The sequence below is a fragment of the Heterocephalus glaber genome, unplaced genomic scaffold (assembly GCF_053883595.1).
Source record: "Heterocephalus glaber isolate CG9 unplaced genomic scaffold, H.glaber_assembly_v1.0 deba00001481, whole genome shotgun sequence".
NCBI lineage: Eukaryota > Metazoa > Chordata > Mammalia > Rodentia > Bathyergidae > Heterocephalus > Heterocephalus glaber.
The window spans coordinates 5,589,721-5,616,399 of record NW_028258317.1 but is presented as its reverse complement, the minus strand read 5'-3'; the positions used below and the strand labels follow the sequence as shown (position 1 = coordinate 5,616,399).

The 26,679-nt window shown below is 37.3% G+C and overlaps 1 long non-coding RNA gene across 1 annotated transcript in view; it reads left to right on the top strand.

Annotated features, from left to right (window-relative positions):
- Nucleotides 1–26,679, top strand: part of LOC110349977 (uncharacterized) — a 44,922-nt gene that overhangs the window by 7,622 nt on the left and 10,621 nt on the right. Inside the window, exon 3 of the long non-coding RNA XR_002396211.2 lies at nucleotides 22,952–23,044. This is a non-coding gene — a long non-coding RNA (uncharacterized LOC110349977). The remainder of the gene's footprint in view (nucleotides 1–22,951; nucleotides 23,045–26,679) is intronic.

Below are 26,679 nucleotides of genomic sequence, written 5' to 3'. Positions count from 1 at the left end.
CAGAAATAATCTCCCAGATAACTGCAGAGATGGTGAGCAGAGTGAAAGACATGACTACAGGCTCTAGAACAGAAACAGATAAAAAAGTAGATGAGCTCAGAAACATCCTGGAAGCCATGAATGCCCAGCATAAGAAACAAATGGAAACCATGATCGCCCAACATAAGAAAGAAATGGAACCCATGAGACAGATTCAAATAGATATTCAGGAGATTAAAAACTCCATTGAAAGTATGAACAGCAGGTTAAGGGAATATGCAGATAGAATATCAAATATAGAAGACAAGATTGTGGTTAGTGACCATGAAGACAGAGATTTCTTAAAAATAGTAAGGGACCACAAGAAATCAGTCCAGTAGCTACTAGATGATGCAAAGAAGAATAACATAAGACTGATAGGAGTCCACGAAGAAACAGGAGAAAGTACAATTGACATAAAAAACTGTTCACATTGGGCCGGGGATTTAGCTCAGTGGTTCTGGCGCCTGCCTTGAAAGCGCAAGTTCCTGAGTTCAATCCCCGGTACCAAAAACAAAACAAAACAAAACAAAAAACTTCACAGAAGTAATAGTAGAAAATTTCCCAGACAGAGGTAGAGAATTGGACATACAGATAAGTGAGGCATATAGAACTCGAACTAGCCATGATCAAAAAAAACTACACCTAGACATATAATAGTCAAGATCCCAGAAACCCAACAGAAGAACAAAATCTGACAAGCAGAGAAAAGAAACAAATCACCCACAAAGGAAATCCCATCAAAATCACAGCAGACTTCTAAACACAAATGCTAAAGTCAAGGAGAACCTGGAGTGAAGTATTTCAAGCCCTAAATGAAAATAACTTCCAACCTAGACTGTTGTATCCTGCAAAATTATCTTTCAAAATCGATGGGGAAATTAGATACTTCCAAGACCAAGAACACCTGAGAAATTTCATGAACAGCAAACCAGCACTCCAAACAATTCTAAACAATATCCTAGAAAATGGCAATGAAGTTCACAACTCCATGAGCCTCAACAGAGGGAAGCCACCAGGCAAGGTAAGAAAGTAAAGGGAAAGGGGGAAAAATAAGAACTAAAAGAGCCAACAACAGTAAACATCATGACAAGGATGAAGCAATATCTATCAATTATAGCCATCAATGTTAATGGCCTCAATTCACCAATCAAAAGAAATAGACTGGCCCTAGTCACGTGCAGAAGATGCTGAATCACCGCACTGCAGACAGGCAGCCACCTGGTTCCACACTGCAGACAGGCAGGTCTGCGCATGCCCTACCAAGGTCCTGAGTCGCGCGGAATGCACTGAATCAGCCCTCTGCAGACAAGCAGGTCTGCCCACACCCTGCCGAGGTCCCCAGTCCCACTGAACATGCTGAATCAGCCCGCTGCATACAGGCAGGTCTGTGCATGCCCTACCTAGGTCCCGAGTCACACGGAAGACACCGAATCACCCCGCTGCAGACAGGTAGCCACCTGGTTCCACACTACAAAGATGCAGAGGACACCAGACCACCGGACCAAGGTACTGAGTCCTGCTGTTCCTGGTGCAGAGGTAGGGGCTTCTGAGCCACTGTTCCATTGCTCCTGGTCCAGAGGAAGGGGCTTCCCAGTCACCATCCCTTCTGCTGCTCCTGGCCCAGAGGAAAGGGCTTTTGGGCCACCTTCTGTCCTGCTGCTCCTGGCCCAGAGGAAGGGGCTTCCAGGCCACCATCCCTCCCACCACTCCTGGCCCAGAGGTGGGGGCTTCTGAGCTGCCACCTCACTGTGCCTGGTCCAGAGGAAGGGGCTTCCCGGCCACCATCCCTCTGGCTGCTCCCAGCCCACAGGAAAGGGCTTTTGGGTCACCATCCCTACCGCTGCTCACAGCCCCTGGCCCACCTCACCCAGCTCAGAGGAGGTAATCTGTGCAGGCACTAACAGGCCCCTGCCCCAGTCAAAATGAGAAAACACATAAATAAGTCTCAAAACCAGACTTCCAGATCACCTACAGCAACCCCAAAGGGAAATCAGATGGAACACTCTGATACTCAACCACCTGGACCCACTGAACTGGCAAAAAAAGGGGATCTGGAAAAAATGAAACCAGAAATAATTTCTCAAATAACAGGAGAAATTGTGTCCCTAGTGCAAGACATGATTAATAAATCTAGAGAGGAGCTCAGGAACATGATGGAATCCCAACATAAGAAACAAATGGAATCCATAAAACAGATGCAAATAGATTTTCAGGACATGAAAAATTCCACTGAAAGTCTACACAGCAGAATGAGCCAATGTGAGGACAGAATTTCAGATATAGAAGATAAGATTGCAATTAGTGACCAGGAAAAGAAAAATTGCTTCAAAATTATAAGGGAACATGAGAAATCAATCCAGCAGCTGCTAGATGATGCAAAGAAGAATAACGTAAGACTGATTGGGCTCAATGAAGAAACAGGAGCGAGTGGAGATGACATAAAAAATCTCTTCACAGAAATAATGGCAGAAAACTTCCCAAGCAGGGGAAAAGAGCTTGACGTACAGATAAGTGAGGCATATAGGACTCCAAATAGCCTTGATCAAAAAAAATCTACACATAGGCATATAATTGTTAAGATTACAGAAACTCAACAGAAGAACAAAGTTCTCCAAGCACTGAGAGAAAAGAAACAAATCACATACAAAGGAAAGCCCATCAGAATCACAGCAGACTTCTCAACACAAACCATCAAGGGAAGAAGAGCTTGGAGTGACATATTCCAAGCCCTTAAAGAAAATAGCCTCCAACCCAGATTGATGTACCCTGCAAAACTATCTTTCAAAATGGATGGAGAAATAAGATACTTTCATGACAAAGAGCACCTTAGGAACTTCATGAATACCAAACCAGCACTCCAAAGAATTTTACACAATAGCCTAGGAACAGACATTGAGGATCACAACCCCAGGAAGCAAAGCAGAATGAACCCATCTGGCATGGCAAGAAATTAAATGTAAAGGGGGAGAACCCAACAACAAAAAAAGTCATGACAATGATAAGTCAATACATATCAGTTATAATCATCAATGTTAATGGTCTCAATTCACCAATCAAAAGAAATAGACTGACAGAATGGGTCAAGAAGCAAAATCCAACAATATGCTGCATACAAGAAACACACTTCATTCAAAAGGAAACTCATAGACTGAAAGTTAAAGTGTGGAAAACAATACTCCATGTGACAGGAACCCGAAAAAAAGCAGGAGTAGCTATCCTCTTTGCAGATCAAGTAGATTTCAAACCCACACTGATTAAGAGAGACAAAGAAGGACACTACATCCTTGTAAAGGGAAGAATCCAAGAGGAAGAGATGACAGTAATAAATATCTATGCACCAAACACTAGTGCACCCAACTATATAAAACAAATACTAATGGACATGAAAAGTCATATATGCACTAATACAATTGTAGTGGAGGACCTCAACACCCCACTGTCACAAATAGATAGATCAACTAGATTAAAAATAAGTAATGAAATACTAGAACTCAATCGAACTCTTGAACAAATGAACTTAACAGATGTTTACAGAGTCTTCCACCCCACAAAATCAGAATACACATTCTTCTTAACTGCACATGGGTCATTCTCCAAAATAGACCACATGCCCACACATGGAACATGTTTAAATAAGTGAAAGGAATTGAAGTTATCCCCTGTATATTATCAGACCATAGTGTGATGAAATTGGAGATCCATAGCAAAAGAAACTCAAAAAATTTCATAAACACATGGAAATTGAACAACACACTCCTGAATAACCAATGGGTCACAGAGGAAATTAAAGAAGAAATCAGACAGTTCCTTCAATTAAATGACAATGACAATACAACATATTGGAATCTATGGGACACAATGAAAGCAGTCTTACGAGGGAAATTCATAGCAGTGAATATGCATATTAGGAAAACAGAATGAGCCCAATTAAACAAACTGATTCTGAACCTCAAGCTTCTAGAAAAAGAAGAGCAGGACAACCCCAAAGTTCATACAAGGGAGGAAATTATAAAGATCAGAGGAGAAATCAATGCAATGGAGACTAAGAGAATGATACAAAAAAATCAATGAAGCCAAGAGTTGGTTCTTCAAAAGAATCAAAAAAATTGACAAACCTTTAGCCAACCTTGTCAGAAAAAGGAAAGAAAAGGCCCAAATCCATGCAATTAGGAATGAAAAGAGTGAAATTACAACAGACCCAGCAGAAATCCAGAGGATCATCAATATCTACTTCCAGAACCTATACGCCAATAAGATGGACAATACAGAAGAAATGGACAGATTCCTAGATACATATGAATTACCAAAGTTGAATGAAGAAGACTGAGAAATTCTGAACAACCCAATATCAACCAATGAAATTGAAAATGTAATTAAAAACTTATCAACTAAGAAAAGCCCAGGTCCTGATGGCTTCACTGCTGAATTCTACAAGACATTCAGAGAGGAACTGCTGCCACTACTGTTTAAACTCTTCAATGAAATTGAAAGGGAAGCAATACTCCCGAATTCATTCCTGGAAGCAAGCATCACCTTGATCCCCAAAGCAGAGAAAGACCCAACTGGAAAAGAGAACTATAGGCCAATCTCACTAATGAACATAGATGCAAAAATCCTTAATAAGATACTGGCAAACAGAATGCAGAAGATCATCAAGAAGATCATACACCCGGATCAAGTGAGATTCCTCCCAGGGATGCAGGGATGGTTCAACATATGCAAATCAATAAATGTAATACACTATATTAATAGAGCCAAGGACAAAAACCATATGATTATCTCCATAGATGCAGAAAAAGCATTTGACAAAATCCAACATGCATTTATGATAAAAACCCTACAAAAAATTGGAATAGATGGTCTCTACCTCAAACTGATAGAAACCATCTATGAAAAACCAACAGCTAATATACTAAATTATCAAAAACTGAAATCCTTCACACTAAAATCAGGAACAAGACAAGGATGTTCATTATCACCACTCTTGTTCAATATAATTCTGGAAACATTAGACACAGCATTTAGACAAGAGAAAGAAATAAAAGGAATAAAGATAAGTAATGAAGAAGTCAAAATGTCATTAGTTGCAGATGACATGATACTCTATATAGAAGACCCCAAGAACTCCACTAAAAGTCTTCTAGACTTAATAACCAAATTCAGTCAAGTAGCTGGTTACAAGGTCAACACACAAAAATCAATAGCTTTCCTCTACACCAATGACAGACTCACTGAGAGAGAAATAGGGCAAATAATTCCTTTCACCATAGCATCCAAAACACTGAAATACCTAGGAATTATCCTAATGAAAGAAATCAAAGACCTCTTCTCTGAAAACTATGGCACTCTGAAAAGAGAGATTGAAAATGATATCAGAAAATGTACAGACATCCCCTGCTTCTGGGTAGGGAGGATTAATAGAGTGAAATGGCCATAATTCCAAAACTGCTATATAGATTTAATGCAATTCCAATTGAGATCCCAGCAGCATACTTCATGGGCCTTGAGAAAACAATCCAAAAATTAATTTGGAACAAGAACAGACCCAGAATAGCAAAAGCAATTGTAGGTAACAGAGACGTGGCAGGGGGTATCACAATCCCCAACCTGCAACTATACTACAAAGCTACTGTGATAAACACAGCATGGTACTGGCAAAGAAACAGACCTGAGGACCAGTGGAACAGATTAGAAGATGCAGAAACAACGCCAGACACACTCAGCCATCTCATCTTCGATAAAGGAGCCAAACAGCCTCACTAGAGGAAAGATAGCCTCTTTAATAAATGGTGCTGCAAAAATTGGGCTTCAACTTGCCAAAGATTAAAACTAGACCTGTATCTCTCACCATGCACTAAACTAAAATCAAAATGGATTAAAGATCTAAATATTAAAATAGAAACTCTGAATCAGTTGGAACAGTGGCTAGGTAGAACCCTTGAAGACATCAGTGTAGGAAAAGATTTTATGAACAAAACCTCAGTTGCCCGTGAACTAGCACAAACAATCAACAAGTGGGATCTCTTCTTATTAAAAGGCTTCTGCACAGCAAGAGAAACCACCAACAGTGTGAAGAGACAATCCACAATGTGGGAAAAAATCTTCACCTGCTGTTCCTCAGACAAAAGTCTACTATCTCGAATCTATAAAGAACTTAAAAAGATCAGACCTCCCAAATTTAAAGACCCAATCCAAAAATGGGCAGCTGAAATGAACAGACATTTCTCAGACAAAGAAGTAGAAATAGCAAATAAATACATGAAAAAATGTTCACCATCACTAGTCATTTGAGAGATGCAAATGAAAACAATGCTGAGATTCCACTTCACTCTAGAAAGAATGGCTGCTATCATGACATCAACCAATAACAAATGCTGGCAGGGCTGTGGGGAAAGAGGAACCCTGCTCCACTGCTGGTGGGAGTGTAGACTGGTGCAACCACTGTGGAAATCAGTATGGAGATACCTCATAGAACTAGGACTGGAAGTCCTATTTGACCCTGCTATTCCACTGCTGGGGATCTTCCCCAAAGAATTAAAGGAATCATATCACAGTGATATATGTGTGCCCATGTTCATAGCAGCACAGTTTGTAATAGCTAAAACTTGGAAACAGCCCAAATGCCCATCAACTGGAGACAGAATAAAGAAAATGTGTTTTTTTAAATAAAATGGAGTACTACTCAGCCATAAAAAATGAGAAATTAGAGACAGTTATAGCTAAGTGGATGCACATTGAGCCAATACTCTTAAGTGAAATAAATAGGACACACATGAATAAATACTGAATAGTTTCTCTGGTGTGAGAAACTGAAAGTGTAAATAAGGACTAAATGTATAATAGGTAATGTGAAATAGGAAGAAAAGGGGCAAAGAGGAAGGAAGGCAGTGGGAGGGCTAGGGGAAAGGATAGAAGGGAATGGGATTAATATGAGAAAGTGGAAAAATAGGAACAAAATCTTTGTAAATAGGGAGGACTGGAGGGGTTGAAGGGAGGGCTGGGCAAGGGTGAAAAATAAGAACCAAGAGAGACTATGTAAAGGTTCAAATTTCCAATGATGAATGTACCTAAAATGTACCAATGATTAGAATGAATAATCGATAATGTAAAAATAGGAAGAAAAGGTCTAAAGGGGTAGGAGCAGTGGGAGGGACAGGGGAAAGGAAAGAAGGGAAAGGAAAAATGATGAGAAATGGAAAAAATGGAAATAAAGTCTTTGTAAATAGGGAAGGGTGTAGGCGTGAAGGGAAGGCTAGGAATGGGGTAAAAATAAGAACCAAGATGCATTATGTAAAGGTACAATTCCCAATGAGAAATGTAATTGTGTTGTATACCTACAATGTACCAATAAAAGAATTAAGAAAAAAAAAAGGAAGTAGACTGACAGAATGGATTAAGAAGCAAATCCAGCAATATGCTGTATATAAGAAACACACCTAACTCAAAAAGAAATTCATAGACTGAAAGTAAAAGGATGGAAAACAGTTCTCCACACAACAGGAACCCAGAAAAAAGTAGGGGTGGCTATCTTATTTGTAGACAAAGTAGATTTCAAGCCAAAACTAATTAAGAGAGACAAAGATGGTCAGTACATCCTTTTAAAGGGAACAATCCAAGAGGAAGAGATGACAGTCCTAAATATATATGCACCAAATACAAATGCCCCCAACTATACAAAACAAATATTAATGGACATGCAAAAGCAAATAAGCACTAATACAGCTGTAGTGGGGGACCTCAATACCCCAGTATCACAAATAGACAGATCATCTAGATGAAAAATTAACAACGAAATTCTAGAACTGAACCAAGCTATTGAACAAATGGACTTAATAGATATTTAGAGAGTGTTCCACCCTACAAAATCAGAATACACATTCATTTCAGCTGCACATAGGTCGTTTTCCAAAATAGACCACATGCTAGCTCATAGGACATGTCTAAGTAAATGTAAAAGAATTGAAGTTACCCCCTATATATTATTAGACTGTAGTGCAAGAAAATTGGAGATCAATAACATAAGAAACTGCAAAACCCCCATAAACACATGGAAATTGAATAACACACTCCTGAACAACCAATGGGTCACAGAGGAAATTGAAGAAATTAGACAATTTCTACAAGTAAATGATGATGCCAGTACAACATACAGGAATCTATGGGACACAATGAAAGCAGATCTATGCGGGAAACTGATAGCAGTTAATGCTCATATTAGGAAAACAGAGAGAACTAAAATAAATAACCTAATGCAGAACCTCAAGCTCCTAGAAAAGAAGAGCATAACAAACCCAAAGCTCGTGTAAGAAAGGAAATTATAAAGATCAGAGCAGAAATCAGTGCAATGGAGACTAAGAGAATGATACAAAAAAAATCAATGAATCAGAGTTGGTTTTTTGAAAGAATAAATAAAATCGATAAACCTTTAGCCAACCTTATCAAAAAAAGGAAAAAAAAAGGCTCAAATCTATGCAATTAAGAATGAAAAAGGTGAAGTCACAACAAATCTAGCAGAAATCCAGAGGATCATCAATACCTACTTTGAGAACCTGTACTCTAATAAAATGGAAAACACAGAAGAAATGAACAGATTCCTAGATACATGTGAATTGCCAAAATTAAATGAGTTCGTAGAAATTCTAAACACCCCAATTACAATGAGTGAAATTGAAAATATAATAAAAAATTTACCAACAAAGAAAAGCCCAGGATCTGATGGCTTCACTGCTAAATTCTACAAGAGATTTAAAGAAGAAGTATCACCATTACTCTTTAAACTCATCAAGGAAATTGAAAGGGAAGCAATGGTTGCAAATTCATTCCTGGAAGCAAGTGTGACTTTGATTCCAAAACTAGGGAAAGACCCAACTAAAAAAGAGAACTACAGGCCAATCTCCTTAATGAACATAGATGCAAAAATCCTCAACAAGATACTGGCAAATAGAATACAGAGGGTCATCAAGAAGATCATACACCCTGACCAAATCGGATTTATCCCAGGGATGCAAGGATGGTTCAACATCCGTAAATCAATAAATATAATACACTATATTAACAGAGTCAAGGACAAAAACCATATCAATAGATGCAGAAAATTCATTCAACAAAATCCAACACCCATTCATGATAACCCTACAGAAAATTGGAATAAAAGGTCTTTATCTCAACCTGATTAAGGCTATCTATGAAAAACCAACAGCCAACATCATACTAAATGGACAAAACCTGAAAACTTTCATGCTAAAATCCGGAACAAGACAAGGATGTCCACTATCGCCACTCTTGTTCACTATAGTTCTGGAAACATTAGCCATAGCAATTAGACAAGAGAAAAGAAATGAAAGGAATAAAGATAGGAAAGGAAGCAGTTAAACTGTCATTATTTGCTGACTATATGATACTTTACATAGAAGACCCAAAAAACTCTGGCAAAAGACTTCTAGACTTAATTGACAGATGCAGTAGAGTAGCTAGATACAATGTCAACATTCAAAAACCAATAGCCTTCATATACCCAAATAACAGACTCACTGAGAAATTAGGTAAACAGTTCCTTTCACAATAGCATCCAAAAAAATGAAATATGTAGGAATCAATCTAACAAAGGAAACAAAAGGCCTCTACACTGAAAACTACATCATTTTGAAAAAAGAGATCAAAGAGGCCATCAGAAAATGGAAAGACATCCCTTGCTCCTGGGTAGCAAAAAACCAATATAGTGAAAATGGCCATACTTCCAAAACTGCTATATAGATTTAATGCAATGCTGATTGAAATTCCAAAAATATACTTCACAGAGCTACATAAAAAAATCCAAAAATTCATTTGGAACCAGAAGAGACCTAGAATAGCAGAATAAGTTCTGGGCAACAGAGATATGGCTGGTGGTATCACAATCCCCAACTTGAAACTATACTACAAAGCTACTGTGATAAAAACAGCATGATACAAAGAAACAGACCTGAGGATCAGTGGAATAGATTAGAAGATGCAGAAACAACTTCAGACATACTCAGCCACCTCATCTTTGACAAAGGAGCCAACCACCCTCATTGGAGGAAAGATAGTCTATTTAATAAATGGTGTTGGAAAAACTGGATTTCAACCTCTCAGGGATTAAAACTAGACCCATATTTATCACCATGCACTAAACTAAGATTGAAGTGGATTAAAGATCTAAATATTAAGACAGAAACACTAAACTTGCTGGAAGATAAGTTAGGTAGAACTCTTGAAGATATTGGCATAGGAAAAGACTTTATGAACAAAACCTCAGTAGCATGGGAACTAGCAGAAAGAATCAACAACTGGGATTTCATCTTATTGAAAACCTTCTGCACTGCAAGAGAAACTACCAACAGAGCTAAGAGACAACCTACAATGTGGGAAAATATTTTTAGTAGCTGTAACTCAGACAAAGGGCTACTATCTGGAATGTATAAAGAACTGAAAAAAAATCAGACCCCCCAAATTCAAAGACCCAATTCAAAAATGGGCATCTGAAATGAACAGACTTTTCTCAAAGAATTAAAAGCAGCAAATAAACATATGAAAAAATGTTCAACATCACTGGTCATTTGAGAGATGCAGATGAAAACAACACCGAGATTCCACCTCACTACAGAAAGAATGGCTGCTATCATGAAATCAACCAATAACAAATGCTGGTGGGGCTGTGGGAAAAGAGGAACCCTGCTTCATTGTTGGTGGGAGTGCAGACTGATGCAACCACTATGGAAATCAGTGTGGAGATACCTCAAAGAACTAGGGATGGAGGTCCCATTTGACCCAGCTATTTCCCTGCCGGCTGGGTGTTTTCCCAAAAGAATTAAAAGAATCATACCACCGAGATATATGTGTACCTATGTTTATTGCTACACTGTTTGTAATAGCTAAAGCTTGGAAACAGCCCAAGTGCCCATCATCTGGAAACTGGATAAAGAAGATGTGGTTTTTTTCAATAAAATGGAGTACTACTCAGCCATATAGAATGAGAAACTAAAGTCATTTATAGCTAAATGGATGCATATTGAGACCATACTCTTAAGTGAAATAAATAAGATACACATGTCAATAGTGAATAGTTTCTCTAGTGTGATAAAGTGAGAGTGTAAATAAGGATTAAAAGGATTAATAACTAATAATTGATACTTTGAAATAGGAAAAGGTCCAAAGGGGTAGGGGTGGTGGTAGGGGAAGGGGAAAGGAAAGAATGGAAAGAAATATTATGAGAAAAAAATGGAAACAAAGTATATAAATAGGAAAGGGTTTAGGGGTGAAGGGCACACAGGTAATGAGGAAAAATAAGAACCAGGATACATCATGTACAGGTACAAGCACCCAAAAATAAATGTAAATGTATTGTATCCCTAAAATGTACCAATAAAAGAATTTAGGAAAAAAAAAGTATAAGGGAAAATGTTTATAAATTTAGGATGGGCAAGAACTTCCTAGGATACAAAAAGCATGATGTATAAAAGAAAAAAATTGATAAATGAGATTCCATCAAAATTTAGAACTTTAAATTACATCATTAAAATCAAAAGTAGCCCTTAAACAGACCATATTTACAATGCATATAACCTATGACCAGAATATATAAAGAACTCTTACAGCTCATTAATAGACAACCCAATTAAAAAGTAGACACAACATGATAAATAGCTAGTACAGCACAAGGAAAGATGTGCGACACTAGAATCAGAAAAATACTAATCAGTGTAATAACAAGAATGAAGTATACACTCATTAGGGAGATTAAATGTTTTAAAAGCCTTGTCATGACTTTTTCTTTTTTGTTGGATTCTCCCCCTTTGCGTTTAATTTGTCATGCCCAGTCATTCATTCTGCTGTGCTTTCTGGGGTTGTGATCCTCATTGTTTTTTTCCTAGGATATTGTGTAAAATCGTTTGGAGTGCTGGTTTGGTATTCATGAAGTTCCTAAGGTTCTCTTTATCATGAAAATATCTTATTTCTCCATCAATTTTGAAAGATAGTTTTTCAGGGTACATCAATCTGAGTATGAGGCTGTTTTCCTTTAGGGCTTGAAATACATCACTCCAAGCTCTTCTTGCCTTGAAGGTTTGCATTGAGAAGTCTGCTGTAATTCTGATGGGCTTTCCTTTGTATGTGATTTGTTTCTTTTCTGTCACTGCTTGTGAGAGAATTTTGTTCTTCTGTTGAGTTTCTGGAATCCTATTATATGTCTATGTGTCGATTTTTTTTTTTTAATCAAGTGTAGTTGGAGTCCTATATGCCTCACTTATCTGTATGTCAAGTTCTTTTCCCCTCCTTGGGAAGTTTTCTGCCATCACTTCTGTGAACAGTTTTTTTATGTCATCTGCACTCTCTCTTGTTTCTTCATTGAATCCAATCAGTCTTATGGTATTATTCTTTGCATCATCTAGCAGCTGCTGGATTGATTAGTTGTGGTCCCCTATAATTTTAAAGCAATTTTTCTTTTCCTAGTCACTAATTGCAATCTTATCTTCTATTTCTGAAATTCTGTCCTCACATTGGTTGATTCTGCTGTGTATACTTTCAATGGATTTTTTAATCTCCTGGAAATCTCTTTGCCTCTGTTTTATGGATTCCATTTGTTTCCTATGTTGGGATTCCATCATATTCCTCAGCTCCTCTATTTTTTTATCTGTGTCCTCTCTAGATTTATTAATCAGATCTTGCACTATGGGTACAATCTCTCTTGTTACCTGAGAAATTATTTCTGATTTCATTTTTCCATATCCTCTTTTGTTGCCAGTTTAGGGAGTCCAGGTGGTTGAGCATCAGAATGTTCCATCTCGTTTCCCTTTTGGGTTGGTGTAGGTGATCTCAAAGTCTCTTTTTGAGGCTTGTTTATGTGTCTTCTCATTTCCATGGGGGTAGGGGTGCTGCTGGCACCCATGCCGCTCACCTCCTCCGCCCTGGGATTGGTGGAATGGTGGCCAGGGAGCCTCTCCCTTGGTGCTGGGATTGGCTCACCTCCTCTGCCCTGTGAGTGGTGGAATGGCAGCCAAGGAGCCAAGATGTGTTTTTTTGTTGTTGTTGTTGTTGTTTTAATAAAATGGAGTACTACTCAGCCATAAAGGATGAGAAACTAGAGACATTTATAGCTAAATGGATCCATATTGAGGCCATACTCTTAAGTGAAATAAATAGGACACACATATGTAAATACCAAATAGTTTCTCTAGTGTGAGAAACTGAAAGTGTAAGTGTAAATAAGGATTAAAACAATCAAAATGAATAATTGATAGTTTGAAATAGGAAGAAAGTGTTCAAAGTGGTAGGGGAAGTGGGAGGGGAAGGGCAAAGAAAAGAAGGGAAAGGAAAAATCATGAGAAAAGAAAAAAATGGAAATAAAGTCTATATAAATAGGTAAGGATGGAGGGGGTGAAGGACACACAGGTAACGGAGAAAAAATAAGAACCAAGATACATGATGTACAGGTGCAAGCACCCAATGATAAATGTAAGCCTATTGTATACCTAAAATGAACCAATAAAAGAATAAAAAAATTGTAATATAACCTGTGAAGTAAAATCAAGTCTTATTCTCATCTAGTAGCTGGTCAGCATGGCTGGAACTACACATTTGGTGTGTGGTTTACCTCCCAGAAAGAACTTCCTTTTCCTCATCACTGTACTCTTTCCAGTCTTGGCAATGATGCCTGAGATGCTTTGTCACTGCTTTTGCCACTGCCGGGCCAGAAACTCCTAGATATTACTTTATGACAAGAGAAGTACATAAGTGAATTGTGAGCATTTAGAAATTTTTATATTGCAATGCTGTAACATCAAAGAGCTTGACTTGTTGCATTGTGAGGAGTATAGAAAAAGAGTTGTTGAATTCGTGCACCTGTTGCAAATTGTATCCTAGTCAAGTTCAAGGATTATAGGGCTATGAACCAATCTACAAAAGCTTGTAAACAAGCCACACACACACACACACACACACACACACACACACACACACACCAGTACAGAACAAGATTTTGCTATAGGAACTTTAAGAAAGAACTGTTTTGGAAAACTACTCAGCTTTGAAGTCTTAGCTTAACTTCCATAAAGGCCTGAAAGATGTCTCTTATGCTTTATGCACATGGTCCATATTTTTATTAACGAAATAATTTTATTATTTTTAATTTACTTTTCCCCCACATATGATTTGGATAATATGTATTTTTTATTTTTATCTGTGTGTACTATGAAATAACAAAACTCATTTTGATTTATCAGTACATGCATACAACATATTTTGATTATTTTCATCCCCACGAGTCACTCTTTCTCATTTCTCCTATTCCAATAATTTTCCTCATCTCTAAAAATCTACCTTCTACTTTCCTGTTGTCTTTCTTAATCAATTAATTAATTGATGTTTTAAAAACTATTTTTAGTTTGCTTATAGAAGAGAAAACATATTTAACTTAATATGATGCTATCCATTCCCATCCATTTTCTTGCATAAGATGTGATTTTGTTCTTTATGGCTGCATAATACTCCATTGTGTGTATATACCATATATTCTTTATCCATTCATTTGTTGATGGGTGGCTAGACTGTTTTTACATATTAGCTATTAGGAACTGCACTGCTACAGAATGGGTATGTGTGTGTTATGAGAGTATGCTGTCTTTAATTCTTTCAGGCATGTACCAAGAAGTGATATAGTTAGATCAAATGGTATATCTATTTTTAGTTTTTTGATGAATCTCTATACTGATTTTCATAGTGATTATCCTAGTTGAAGGGTTCTTTCTTCCTCATTCCTTTGGCTGAAATCATTGTTTCTGAATTCTTGATAATAACCATTCTAAATAGGATGAGATAAAATCTCAATATAGTTTTGATTTGCATTCCCCTAGTAGCTAAAGATGTTGAATATTTTTTCACATGCTTTTTGGTCTGTGTACTCCTTCTTTGGAAATCTCTCTGTTGAATTTATTTGCTCATTTATTACTAGGGCTATTTGTTTTATGGTGTTTTTAAAATTCTTTATGTATTCTAAATATTAGTTCACTATCAGAAGATTAGCTAGCAAAGATTCTCTCCCATTCTATAATTTCCTCTTACTCTGTTGATTATTTTGTTTGCTGTGCAGGAACTTTTTACTTTGATGCTTTCACAGTTTGATTCTTGCTATTGTTTCCTGTGCCACTGGGGTCCTATTTAGGAAATCTTTGCCTGTGGCTATGGCTTCAAGTGTTTCCTCCATGTTTTCTTCCAGCAGTTTCAAAGTTTGTGGTCTTATATGTAGATCTTCAATCCATTTTTATTTGATTTTACTACAGAGTGAGAGATAAGGGTGTAGCATTAATCTGCATATGGACATACAATTTTCCCAGCACTATTTGTTAAAGAGGCTGTCTTTTCTCCAGCAAATGCTTTTGGCCCCTTTGTCAAAAATCAGATGGCTGTAGGTGCTTGGGTTGTTTCTATATCTTCTGTTCTATTCTATTGGTAAATGTCTCTTTTTGTGCCATATTGTTTTTGTTGCTCTAGCTTTGTAGTATAAGTTGAAATCTGGTATTATGAAGCCTCCAGAATCACTGTTTGCTTAGGATTACTTTAGCTATTCTGGGTCTTTTTTGCTTCCATATGAATTTTAAAATTACTTTTTCTAGTTCTGTGAAGAACGTTGTTGGTATTTTAGAACAGATTGCATTATTCTGTAGATTCCTGTTAATATGTAAATTTTAACACTATTAGACCTGCTGATCCATGAACAAGGGAGGTACATGTCTTTAACCTCTTTGGTTATGTTGATTCCTAGGTATTCTATTTTTTTGAAGCTATTATGAATGGAATTGCCTTTCTGGTTTCTTTTTTTGGTATAGAAAAGCTATTGATTTTTGTGTGTTGATTTTGTGCCCTGCCACTTTACTGAATTTGTTTGTTAGAGCTAAAAGCCTTCTAGTGAAGCTTTTAAGGCATTTTAGGTAAAGGATCATATCATCTACGAATATGGATAATTTGACTTCTTTATTTCCTATTTGTATCCCTGGCTAAAGTTTCAAGTATTATATTGAACTAGAGTGGTGAGAGTGGAGATCCTTGTCTTATTGGTGATTTTAGAGGAAATACATTCAGTTTTTTCTCATTCAGTATGATGTTGACTGTGGGTTTGTCATTTATAGCTTTTCATCAATTTGAGGAAAAATCATTTTACACTCATTTTCTTCAGGTTTTTTTTTATCATGAAGGGATGTTGAATTTTGTTGAAAGTTTTGTCTGTATCTATTGAGATGATCAGGCAGTTTTTTATCCTTCATTCTATTTATGTGGTGTTACATTTATTGATTTATATATGCTGAACCATCTTTGCATTCTTAGGATGAAACCAACTTGGTCATGCTATGTGATCTTTTTAATGTATTGTTGAATTATTTTTAAATTCTTTTATCAGTACATTTTAGGTATACAATACATTTACATTTATCATTGGGTGCTTGTACCTGTACGTGATATATCTTAGTTCTTATTTTTCCCCCATTACCTGTGCCCTTCACCTTCTCCACCCTTCTCTATTTACATAGATTTTGTTTCCATTTCTTTTCTTTTCTCATAATTTTTCCTTTCCCTTTGAAGAAGGGGATGTATTGTTGAATTTTGTTTGCAAGAATATTTTGAGGAGTTTTGCATTTATGTTCGTCAAGAATATTGTGTGTATTTTTCTGTTTTTCTTAAGTCCTTTCCCAATTTCATTATCAGGGTAATTCTGGCTTTGTAGAAAGAAATTGGAAGCATTCCTTAAAGTTTAGGAAGCATTGGTGTTAACTCCTTTTTAAGGGTTTGATGAAATTTAGCAGCAAATCCTTTGGGTCCTAACATTTTCTTAGTTGGGAGAGGTTTTTTTTAAACAATTTTCATCTCATTGCTAGTTATTATTGATCCATTTAGATTTTTTTTATATCTCCTGGTTCAACTTTGATAGGTCATATGAATCTAGGGATTTATCCATTTCTTTTAGATGTTCCAATTTATTAGAATATACATTTTCAAAATACAGTAGTTTCTAATAATCCTCTGTTTTTTTGTGGTATCTGCTGCAATTTTCCCTTTTCATCTCTAATTTTACAAATTTAGGCCTTCTCTTTCTTTTAGTAAGTTTGGCTAAAGGTTTGTTATGGCTTGTGTCTAGATGTTGGCCCAAAGCTAATGCAGTCAAGGAGGGGCTTTTTCAGAGGTGGCTAGATCTAGAGTATGTGATTGATTCATGGTGCAATGTTAGGATTAAGGGTGCTAGGATTAAGGGTGGGTGTTTATTAGGTCAGTCCACTGATTGATTTGGCACTGCCCTAACCCTGGTAGCCTGGATACAGTATAAGGGACAGAAAGATGTTTGTCTTGTCCCTTGCTTGCTTTGTTACCTTCTGCCCACCATGAACTGTTTCTCTTCTGCAATACTTGTCTGCCATGCCACCCTGCCTTGGAACGAGCTTATGGACTGAAACCTTTACAAACTGTGAGATAAATAAACCTTTTCTCCTTTAAGTTGTAGACGTGAGGTATTTTATCTCAGCAATGAGAAAAGTAACTAAGACAAGGTACATAAATGTCATTTAGCTTTTCAAAGAACAATCTCTTCAATTTATTGATTCTTTGTATTGTTCTTTTAGTCTCTATTTCATTAACTTCTGTTCGGATCTTTATCCTTTTATTCTACTGGATTTGGGTTTGGTTCATTCTTGTTTTTCTAGGACTCTGAGATGCATCATTAGGTTATTTATTTGGGACCATTATGCTTTTATAATGTGGGCACTCAGAGCTATAAACTTTCCTTCATAATTCCTTTCATTGTGCCCCACAGGTTCTGATATGTTGTATTTCCATTATTGTTTGATTATAGGAATTGTAAAGTTTCTCCCTTGATGTACTTAATCCACTGATTATTCAAAAGTGTATTTTATTTAATGTCCATGTGTTTGTGTAATTGTTTATTTCTAGCTTCATTCCATTGTTATCTGATAGAAACCATTAGAGTATTTCAATTTTTTGTATTTATTAAAATTTGATTTATGGTTTACAATATGGTCTACTTTGGAGAAAGTTCCATGTGATGCTGAAAAAGAAGTATATTTTTCTGTTGTATAAAGCATTCTGTAGATGTCTGTTAAGTCCATTTGGTCTATAATGTAGTTGAGCTCTGATGTTCCTTTGTTGAATTTTTGTCTAGTTGACCTATTATTTGTGAGATTAGGGTATTAAAGTCATGCACTATTATTGTTTTGGAGCCTATCTGGCCCTTTATTACAGTTGTATTTGTTTTATAAAATTGGATGTGCTAACATTTGGTGCATGTATATTTACAATTATTATCACTTTTTGGTGAACTGTTCATTTTAATAACATATAGTGGCCTTTTTGGTCTCTTCTAATTTTAGTTTGAAGTCTACTTTCTCAGATATAAGTCTCAGATATAATATATAAGTCTCTTTGCTTTTGGGCTTCAGCTACATGGAATATCAGTTTTCATCCTTGTATTTTGTAGTCTGTGTATATCTTTGCAGGTGAGGTATTTCTTGCAGAAAATATATAGTTGGGTCTTGGTTTTGATCCAATCTCCTAGTTGATGTCTTTTAACTGGAGAATTAAGACCATTTACATTATGTTATTATTGAAAGGCACATATTAATTCCTGTCATTCTGTTGTTTTTCTAGTGTTTGTTTCACTCCTGATTTTTGTTCATTTATGTATTCTCCCAAATGAATTTATTCTTTCCTTTGATCCTGTGGTTGTGATTGTCTCTTTTTTCCCCCTATTTTTACAATTCCATTAAATACTTTGCAATGCTGGTTTAGTGGTCATGAGTTTGTTTAGTTTATCTTTATCTTGGAAGGTTTTTATTTTTTCTTCAACTTTAAATTATTATAGGTTGGATATAGTATTCTATATTGGCAATTAAGTTCTGTCCGGGTTTGAAATACTTGGTTTCCAGCCTTCATGGCTTTTAGAATTTCATTTGAGAAATCTCTTATTACTCTTATGGGCTTGCCATTATAAGTGATTTGGTGTTCCTCTCTAACTGCTTTTCATATTCTTTCTTTCTTCTGAATTTTTGTCAGCTTGTCTATGATTTGTCATATAGAGGTTCTTTTCTGTTCATGTCTATTTCTAAATGCCTTCCATACTTGGGTATCCAACTCATTCTCCAGATTTGGGAAATTTTCTGCAATAATTTCAGTGAATTAGTTTTCTATGACATTAGTCTGAACTTCTTCACTCTCCCCGAGACCAGGGAGTCTCAAATTTGTTCTTTCAGAGTTGTTCAAGGACTCTGGGATTTAAAAAATTATTTCTTATTCTTTTCTTCTATATTACTGAGTATTCTAGTATACCACCTTGTCTTCAAGCCCTGATATTTTTCTTCTGTTTCCCCTTGCCCACTGCTGAGACTTTCAATTGAGCTTTTATTTGACTAACTTACATTTTATTAACAGAATTTTTCTGTTCAGTTCTTTTTAAGAAACCATATCTCTGTACTGATATGTTCTTTCATATCTTGTATTGTCTTCCTTGATCCAGTCAGCTGTTTATTTGTATCTTCAGTTCCTTGATAATTTTAATAATTGATTCATTCAGATGTTTATTTGTATGTTCTTTGATCTAATTGATCATTTTAATTATCTATTTTAAAATTCTTTGCTTGGAGTTTCATCCACTTCAATATTTATAGGTTCAAATTTTTGAGAGTTATAAAAATTTTGGAGGTATTTTGCTGTCTTGTTTTCTCATGATTCTTGTATTTCTGTGTTGAAGTTCTCAGATCAATTTGTGTGGGTGTCCTTACCACTATTGTGTGGAGATCTTTTTAGTAAGTGTTTTTTTTCTTTGTGATATGCTCTTGGATGTGTGTGTATCTTAACATAAAAGCACCCACTCAATCTATTCAATGTACTAGTTTCAATCCCTAGGACTGGTTTGCTAAGAGAGAATAACTCTCAATAACACCAATATCTAAAGAACCAAACACATATAAATATATAATCTAAAATATGCTTAAAAAGTTCTTTACTATTTTACTAACCCAAGGAAAGAAAGCAATAGTAATAATGTAGGACAGGCTAGGAAAAAATAAGCTCATAGAGAGGGGAATTTTGAGAAGGTAGGAAAAGGGAAGAAAAGAAAGAGGAGAGGGGAAGGGGAATATAAATGAAAAGTGAGATAAGGTATAGGGAGATCAAATCCAATTAATGAAGTAGTAGAAACACAAAGTTAGAAAACCATATGAGACAACCCTTAGTGTGAGAAAACATGTTTTCATGGTAAGACATTATAGAAGTGAAAGCAATAACTAACACTTATATATTCTTGGATACAAACACACACACACACACACACACACACACACACACACACAAGGTCTGATATTCCTCCTTGTGGGGTTATATATATGGGAGAGATAATTATTTCTCCTGGACGTCTATTGTTGGACCATATCTGGTAAAAGGAGGATGTGAAAATTTTTTTTCTCTTTTCTTTTCTTTTCTTTTTTTTTCTTTTCAGCATTCTACTTCCTCACTTCTGTCCAAGTAGGGGAAGCCATTTAAGTCAGTTCAGAGGCTTACAACTGCTCCTCTGTGATTGTAAAATGGGTACTCGGGCAGGTCTGCCAGTGGCATGACTAGCCCACTCCTGTCAACTCTATCTCCTCCTTACCTGGGAAAGAGAATTCTGGAAGAACGTGGGTTGTACTGCTAAATCTCCCACTCATGTGAGTGAGATCACAGGCATGTCTGGACTGTGGGCCAAAGCTCTGTAAATTACTAGACCTTGTTCTTGGAGCATGGCAGACCAGTGTCTGCATGCTGCCGTGTTTACTTTGAATGCCTCCAAGCAGAGCAGAAGATTTGGGATACACAGGGTCTATATTGGGATTGGAAGCTATGAGTGCCCGGTCTTCCACTGGTTCCTGCAGTAGTACCCCCAGAATTGGACCCCTTCCCACTACAAAACTCAACACTGCTGAATTCTTTTCCTGCCATAATACAATGTTTGAATCACCATTGCTTCCTGCTCCCTGCCCTTTTCCTTCTTGACATTTCCCTCTGCCTGGCTGGTTGTGCTCACTGGATTTCACACTATTCATTCTGCTGAGGCATTCCCTGCCTGGAGTTTAGTCTCCTACAAGCCAGGTTCTGGGGCATTTCACCTAATCCCATGATTTTAGTTTTCCTGTGTCACTCTTACTATTCTGGGCCCAAGCTAACTAATCAGGTGGGTGCCAGCTGCCTTCATGGAGCAAAGTGACTTTTGGATCCTGGAGATATTAAAAAAAATGTGGAGGTTTTCTGTTCCCCCATGCCATCTACTGAGGCCAAGGGAATTAGTTAAGATGACTTCTCACTCCAGTTCTGTCCGTATCTGTCTACTGGTGTTCTATCCCAAGCAGGGGGAGAAGGAGATTCTAAGATGGCTAAATCTGGAGGGAAAATCTGGGAATTGTCACTTCTATCCTTACTCACTTGGCTGAACTCAGATCTCTTTTCTGCTCAGGTTGTATCTCTCTCCTGTAGCAAAGTGCGCACTCACAAGTGTATGCTGAGGTTTTACTGCCCCAAGGGAGGGGAAGTTCCCTTAGGGGTGCTGCAGTATGAACTTCTGTTACTTTACTTATCTTTCTAAATACCAGTAGTTTTGAGTTTTCTCTGGTTGCTAGTTCACTTGCGTTGCAATCCAGTGACTTCCTATGGTTCCCCTGTCTCAACACAGAGCAACAAAGCTGTTTATCCAGACAAATATTCCAGAGTGACTTGTGAGTGCTGGCTGCTGTAGTCTACCATCATGCCCTTTCAATTCATGTTGTCTTCTGGACCACGAAGATAGGGACAATGTTGAATTCTCTTGAATTCATACATTGGTAATAGTAAAAGTTTGTAGTAGTTGTTGAATGAGTGACTAAAGAGATAATGAAGAAATGCTGTCTTCCTTGTCCCCACCACCAAAGTCTTTCTCATGAATATTTCTCTCATTCTGTGCTCTGAAGAGGTAGAAACATGTGGTCTTGAATCTAGGTTGTCCTTTAGTAAGATGAATGACCACTGTAGTAGTCAGCATAGTTGAGCATGACAGACTGATTTAACTGGCACAGGCAGAAAGGAAAATATTGTTTCTGATAACCAAACTGTAGGATGGGTGAGTGGGCTGCAACTGGCCTCAGGGATGTCTGAAATCAAGAACTAAATTTTCACCAGGCCCTTTCTCTTTTTTGCTTCTTTTAGCTTCTGCTTCACTCTACATATCAGTTTCTTTTGCTAGGATCTGTTTTAACCAAGAGACTTCAGTTTGGGGCACAGATAGATTGTAGGCCATATCTTTTTAGCATTGACATCTAGGTGGAAAAGTCTCTCTTCTCTTGGTTCTGGTTTGGAAAATCCCAGGCAAGGACCTGACTAGTCAGACTGGGTCACATGGTCCAGGTGGTATAGAGAAGTATTGCTAGTCAACCTCACTGCAGCTGGATAGATATGGAAGGAGACGCAACGTCCTTATTAAAAAAGGGAGTGCTATTCCCAGAAAGAGGGAGGTATTCTAGGCAGACAAACAATATGACAGCTGAGAAGTACTGATTAACATTTATTTCTGTCTGAAAAGAAAGTCAAGCCTTATATTCACTCACTTTAGATGTCTTCAGCCAGTCACCCCTTCTGCTTTGGGATATGGTAGGCTAACCTCATGCTCATCATTACATTTATTTAGTGAGCAACTGTTATATGCTAGGTACCAGCACAGGTGCACCAGATATATTATCTTCTTTATTTTTTGCAACAATGCAATAAGGAAGAAATTATTTATCTATTTTGTTGAAGTCCAGCCACACTAAGTGACTTACACACAGCCACACAACCTAGTATATAGGGGAGAAAGGATTTGGACTCTAATCTCTCTGAATTTAATCCTTGTTTTCTTTCTGCTACCCTATTACAGAATTTGTACATCTCTAGAACAATACTTAACAGAACTCAGACTTTCAGCCTCCATTCACAGCCTCTAAAATCTCTGCTGGAAATTTTTTTGATGGTACGTATTCTTGTCTTTGTCACAGCTGAAGGTAATAGGAAGCATGTTTGGAACAGACTTGGAGGAAACAGCTCTTCTGGCATGTCCAATAGCCCAGATCTCCAGGTGGTAATGGTTAGCCAACTGGCAAAGAACGACTTCATTGATTATTGATTGTTGATGGAATCAATTACAGTGTTCATGATTACTACATTTTTAGAGTGTTTGGAAAAATAGGCCAAAGAAATGCCATAAAAATGTGTTATGTTCCCAGGGTAATGTTCTGTTTAGCCCTAGGCCACTGCAGAGACTCAGTTTTGGCTGACAAGGCAGTTGTTATAACAGTAATGGGAATAACAGTAAATGTGCAGTCTGCCACTGATTCTTATTTTCCTCAAGTAATAAAGTACATAAAAAACAAGGTAAATTTCAGTCTTATTTTGAATAATAGTATCAGGATATCCTAAATCCTCTTAGCATGATGTGAAAAGGTTACTTTAGCATTCTTTCTTTAGAACGAATGACGTTTATCCTTGTTATAACATTGATGGTAAAGATGAAAGTAACGTTCACCTTTCTGACATTTTTCTGCCCCCAACCCCCAAGGAAAAGCTATGTTCCACTATGTGAGGAGAAAATCCACATGGAGGTTTGTCTGGATTATTACTTGTTAAGAGCCAATCATCTATGTCAATTAAATTAAACTATGGTACTTTGTCATTTCTAAGGCCATTAGTATATGTTGCTTTTTTCAACTTCTGCAGCCTTGTAGTTGGACATTGATTATTATTCCTGGTTTAAGAGGAAAAGAAGTGTAGCACTGAGGTGTGCTTAAGATCACACAGCTGATAACTAGGAGGGGTTAATCTAGAACTTAGGAGTTTGTTTCCCTTTGAGTGCTCAGGTTACTGGTTTAGTGGTACCAGGATTTAGTTTTCATGGACCAACTAAACCATTGGGGAAAAATTATGCAGGTTATTCCACATTCTCCCTTCCCCCTATCCATTGTGCTCATCCTTGACCTGTTCTGTGCCCAGAAGGTTGACCCTCGTGAGTTGCACACTTGTTATTAAGCTTCCAGTAGGTTTGGATCAATAGGATTCCCTGGCAGGAGACTGGGGAATGACAACAGATACTGCGCTTTGGTGCTGCATTTTGGAAATTGTGATGTCCTTCCAAAGCTGTAGCTTTTGCTGGTGGCTCCTCCATGGCTCCAGTGATACCATTTTTCCTCTGGACCTCTCTGGGCATCTCACCACCCTTGTTTATTCTTCTAACCCTTTCAGGCCTGTGAGTGGTCCCTTCATTGAAGTCACTTTGTTTAAGCCATTCGGGGTGAATTCTGTTTCCAGCTGAGACCCTGACTATTACAAAGACCAATATTGACTTACTTGTGTTTAGATTGCCAAGCAAGGGCAAAAACAAATAAGCAAAATAAAAGACAAAGCTAATATTTACTACCACTCCACTTCTTAAAGCAAAGCTAACTTAAGACAGAGAGGGAGAGGAAGAGAGAGATGGAGGGAGAGATGAAGGAGGAGGAGAAGGGAAAGGAGGAAAAGGAAGGGAAACAAATGGAGAATGGTAGAAAACTTCACTATATTACTGTATTCCTATTTTATTATGACCTAGTACATTTTAAAAATCAGAAATTGTATGTAGTCTATGGGTCAATATTTGGGAGCAAATGGGTGAGCTCATTTTAGCAGTGTAGCAATTTGTGTCCTTGATTTTTAACAGTTTGAAAGAGATCCTAACATTTTAAATATGCAGTTCCTGATACAGTCTACAACATACTTATGGAATTTCATAAATACTTCATGAGCTGTTTCCAGCAAACCTCACAAACATTTATTCTGTGTTCTCCTACACCCTCCCCAAACTGAGGATGTACAGGTGTATAAAAGACATGATTCTTGCTCTGTCGGTCGAGTTGGAATGACAGCCAGGAAAAGAGGCAATTGTAACATATTGAGGACAATGCTAGGAAAAGGTCAGCACAGGGCTGTAAAAGCACATGGCAGAGATAGCAACTAATTTTCCTGGAAGGGGATGGGATGGTGATGCCTGAACCAGGTGGCATTTGAGCTGAAGCTCTGAAGCATTATAGGAGTTTGTCTAATGGACAGCGGAAAAGGGCATTTCAAGCAGAAAACCTGGCTTGAATGAATCCCTGGGGACACGAGAGAATATGTTACCCCTGGGATTATGTCCTGAAATTAACTTGGTGAGGCTGAATTGCAAGATTGAGGGTGAGACACAGAATGGAGCCAAAGGATGCAGAACTTCGGATTCAGCACTGCGAGGTGTAGATTTTATCCTGTAGGCAGCTGGTGTTTATTGGAAGATTAAAAAAAAAAACTTATTAAAGAGTGTGACGTGGTCAGATTGGTATTATCTAGTTATCATTTAAGAGATAGATTGGAGGGGACTGAAATTAGGGACTCAGATTCTAGTTTAGATGTTACTGCTGTGGCTTAGGAAATTTTAAAAAGTGAGGTTCTTGATTAAAGTGACAGAATAGATGTGAAATTCCTAGGGCAAATCCCCTCAAATCCATTTGCTAATCAAGGGGGAGATCAAGGAGCAGCTTCCTTTGGATTTTGCTCTTAGCTTTAGCCTCTCCGCCATCTAGTAACCTTAAACCTTGCCAAGTCTGTGAAAAACAGCAACTGAGAAGTTTCCACCCTCTCAAAAGTTTTTGGACTTGCACGGAGTTAGGAATCTCATAAATGCTATAATGTTACAATACAGTGTATTGGTGAAATAAAAGGCAAGCTGTATATCCCAGGAAATATCCCAGGGCAAGTGACACTTCCTTTGATTTGTGACTACTTTCCCTGTGTGTTTATACAATTAGGGCCGGAGGGTGTGGGGAGTTCTCTGCTCTGTGTATGTGTGTCCTGTTGTTCCTATGCCCACTTGCCCACTGTCCCCTTGGAAAATGAAACCTTATTTGTTGCCTGCCTAGGAGCAAATCTCCTAATTGCAAAGTTGGACTCAGTGTTTTCAGATACTGCTGTGTGATTGGGGCTACATTTCTCTGGTCTTTTTGTCAGGTTTTCCATTCTAAAACAATGAAAATTTTATACACACGCACTAATCATTTTCATGAGCTCTGTAGCATAGGGAGTTTCAGTTTTATTTATCACATGCATCACTTTGTCTATGTATTTATATCTATGTTTTAGAAATTTTCTTACTTGTTCCATGAGAAACTGGGAAATTTGCTTTATGCAACTCTAACCTAAGCATTCCTGTCTTACTGGGCTGTGAAGCAATGGGCAGATTACTTAACCTCTCTGAGACTCAGTTTTATAACTGATAAAATATGTCTATTAAAAACTCTAAAGTGCAAGCTGAACTATTGTTGCTGTTATTATTAATAACAGTTTGTATGTATTTCAAATGTCAGTGTAATCTTTGCCAAATTTTCTTTCTTACCTTGGTTATGATGAGTCTAGATGGTTCTTAGAGATTTCAGATCTGGTGTCTTTTATAGGTGAATATAAGGAGTACTGCTTTTTTTTTTTTTAACTAAGGGTGCTAGATTATTTGATTAGTTATATGATTAAATTCTAGAGAAACTTCTACAGGTCTTCCTGTCCTATAGCCGGCTACTATTATAATAGTTTTTATAAGAACTTTTTAAAGTT